Below are 3805 nucleotides of genomic sequence, written 5' to 3'. Positions count from 1 at the left end.
CGTATGATTTTAAGATTGCCAACACTTGTTTCAAGAAGAGAGATGAGCATCTCATCACCTACAAAAGTGGAGCTTCAAGGTCACAGATTGATTTTCTTTTGGTTAGGAACACAGATAGAAGACTTTGTAAAAATTACAAGGTGATCCCCGGAGATGCTGTAACGACACAACATAGGGTCCTAGTCCTTGATGTGTGTATTATGAGTAAAATCCAAAAACGTCGACAAGTAGTAGCACCAAGGATTAGGTGGTGGCAATTAAAAGGTGAGAAGCAAGATATTTTCAAGCAAAATCTTTTGGATAAAGGAATTTGAAAATCTCAGGGAAATGCTAACATCATGTGGGAGGATATGGCTAAAAAGATATGGGAGGTTGCAAAAGTAGTTTTGGAAGAATCAAAAGGTTCTGGTCCGAGAGATAAGGAGTCTTGGTGGTGGAATAATAGTGTACAGGATAAAATCAAGTATAAGAAGAACTATTTTAAAGCCATACATTTGTGTAACAATGAGGAAAATTGGGAGAGGTACCGTATGGCTAAGAAGGAAACTAAGAGAGCTGTGGGTGAAGCTCGTTCTAAAGCTTTTAAAGAATTTTATAAAAGCCTTGAGACGAAGGAAGGAGAGCGAAATATTTATAAGATTGCCAAGAGTAAGGAAAGAAAATCAAGAGATCTAGAATAGGTAAGGTGTATTAAGGATGAAGATGGAAGAACTTTAGTTACAGATGATGAAATTAAAAATAGATGGGAGACTTACTTTTCTAAACTTTTCAATGATGGAGAGGGTTTATCTAGTAACTTGGAGGATTTAGTAACTAGTGAAGGAGAACAAAATTTGTCATTCTATCGAATAATACGTGATAAGGAGGTAAAGGAAGCTCTTAAGAAAATCGCAAATGGTAGAGCCAACGGACCTGATTGTATATTTATCGAAGCGTGAAAATGTTTAGGTGAAGAAGGGGTGAGATGGTTAACTAAGTTATTTAATGTGATTTTACGGTCCAAGAAAATGCCTGATGAGTGGAGGAGAAATACATTAATTCCTATTTATAAAAATAAAGGAGATATTCAGAATTGTACTAACTATAGAGGGATTAAACTCATGAGCCACACAATGAAATTGTGGGAGAAAGTAATTGAGCACAGGTTGAGATTGGAGACATGTATTTCTGAGAATCAATGTGGTTTTATACCAGGTAGATCAACTACAGAGGCGATTTATCTATTAAGGGGATTAATGGAAAAGTATCGTTGTAAAGATAAAGATCTACACATGGTTTTTATTGATTTGGAAAAAGCTTATGACCGTATACCAAGAGAAGTGCTTTGGAAAGCGTTAGAAAAAAAAAAGTACGGATTGCTTATATTAAAGCCATACAAGATATGTATGAGGGGGTAAAAACTAGTATAAGAACACCTAGTGGTCAAACAAAGGATTTTTTTATAAAAATTGGACTACATCAGGGATCATCTCTGAGTTTTTATTTGTTCAACTTGATCTTAAATGTTTTGACGGAACATATTCAAGGGGAAATTCTGAAATGTATGCTCTTCGCCGATGATATAGTTCTTATAGCAGAGACAAGAGAAGAAGTTAATTGCAAACTTGAGTTATGGAGGAGGACATTGGAGTCGAAAGGTTTTCGTCTGAGTAGAAGTAAGACGGAATATTTATATTGTAAATTTGGTAAAGGACTATTTGACAATAATTTGGAAGTAAAATTGGGAGATCAAATTATACCTCAAGTGGAAAAGTTTAGATATTTAGGAGCCATTATTCAAAATGATGGCGAAATCAGTGGAGATATTTCACATAGAATTCAAGCTGGATGGTTTAATTTGAGAAAAGCTAAAGGAGTTATTTGCGACCGTAAGATGCCTAATAAACTTAAAGGAAAGTTTTATCGCACTGCTATCAGATCGGCAATGTTATATAGTAGTGAATGTTGGGCTCTAACGGGACAGCAAGAGCATAAAATTGGAGTAGCAGAGATGAGAATGTTACGATGGATGTGCGGACATACACGTAAAGATAAAATTTGAAATGAGCACGTACGCGAAAAAGTGAGGGTGGCACCTATTGAGGAAAAAATGGTAGAAAATCGATTGAGATGATTTGGGCAGGTACAAAGAAAACCAAGGGAGGCACCAGTGAGAAGAGTGGAAAATATAACTTTGAGTCCGATTAAGAGAGGTAGAGGAAGGCCTAAGAGAACACCCTTGGAAGTTATTGAACGTGATCTCTTAATTAATAATATTCCTAAAAGCTTGATAAATGATAGAGCACAATGGCGTCTTGCAATCCATGTAGCCAACCCCACCTAGTGGGATAAAGGCTTTTTGTTGTTGTTGTTGTAATATTTGGATTTGAATTAATTAATTATTATTTGGCATATTATGAGTAATTAGGAAAATTGGATTTGAATTAATGCTAAGCTCACAACGGATTAAGATGCTAAGTATAGGGAATATTACAATCAAGGACCTTTGTAGCAACATATTTGCTAAAAAGGACCAAAGGATTCTGAAATTGCTCTGCATCAAAACCAAGGGACCAAAATATAATTAAAATTTATTACTCTCTCTGTTCAAAAGCATAAGGCATTTTTAACTAGATCTTATCCCTAATAAAGTAATTACCTACTTTTTAACTAACCCTATATTTTTATATTTACCCTTATTAAATATTCTATAATAAATATAAAGTCATTATCAAGCACTTTTGAAAAAAAAATAATGATTACACCTCAAAAGATTAAAAATATCTTACATTTTTTAGCATCTAGCTCCTCAAAAAATACTTTATATTTTTAAATGGAGGGAGTATGAAATTACAAAAATACCTCTCATTTTTTTTAAAAAAATACCCCCAATGTCACCAACCACTAAAACACTGCTAGTAGTGGCAAGAGCTCTAGCCCCAATCACCAGATAGCTTCCACCAAACTGATTGCAAAGATGACAAATTAATTTTTTTTCTAGGTGGCCAAGGGGAGTTTAATCCCACAACTCTAGGTCACCAAAAAAAAAATGACAACCACTAAGTTAGTAATACCTCTTAACATATAATACAAACTATTATATATATATATATATATATATTATTAACTTTGTTTTCATTTTCCAAATCAATACTTGTTGGGACTTTAATGGTTACTTATCATTTCACAAATAACTGCTTGTTAAATTATTAATGAGACTTGTTAAAAAATTTAATATATACTGGTTTTTATAGATATTTATTCGTTTTTATTACCAAAAATTTACTTGCAAAAAAACTCATATGAAACTTTTATTTTTTTTAAATATATTTGTCAAATTATTAAGAAAAATTCTCAAAGTTAGCAGGAGTGTGAAAGGAGAGGGAAAACGCATATGCAGCTTGCCAACTCTTTTTTTCCAATCTGACATTCAGTCAACAAATAGCGTTTGATCAAAATTGATAAAAGACACTAAACGATCTTTTTTTATAGTTGATAATTTTCTTTACACTATTCGATAATATAGACTACTCAATACTCCCAGAGAAATAATTTGTAGCTAAATTTATACATTTACACATTGTAATTTTAATAGTATTGATCTTCTCATGGAAAAAAATATAGGTTTCATCTTGTCTTGTTTTGGTTATGAATTCTTCTCTTTTGTTAAAAGAAAAAAAATATGGATTCAATCGACAACATAAATTTTATTGATAAGTTTTTTACTATAAGACTGACTAAGACGGGTTGGGATAAATATTTTGCATTTTTAATTCTAACATTCATTAGTTATAGTTAACGTGCTTTTGAGGGTGTCACCTGCACG

At 32.7% G+C, this 3805-nt stretch overlaps 1 pseudogene; it reads left to right on the top strand.

Annotated features, from left to right (window-relative positions):
* Positions 1–941: 941 nt before the first annotated feature.
* On the top strand, positions 942–2113 carry LOC129292403 (uncharacterized; annotated as a pseudogene).
* The last annotated feature ends 1692 nt before the right edge of the window (positions 2114–3805 follow it).

This window comes from Prosopis cineraria, unplaced genomic scaffold (assembly GCF_029017545.1).
Source record: "Prosopis cineraria cultivar Desert tree isolate PC_DT_omini unplaced genomic scaffold, ASM2901754v1 PC14, whole genome shotgun sequence".
NCBI lineage: Eukaryota > Viridiplantae > Streptophyta > Magnoliopsida > Fabales > Fabaceae > Prosopis > Prosopis cineraria.
This window is presented reverse-complemented; position numbering and strand designations above follow the sequence as displayed.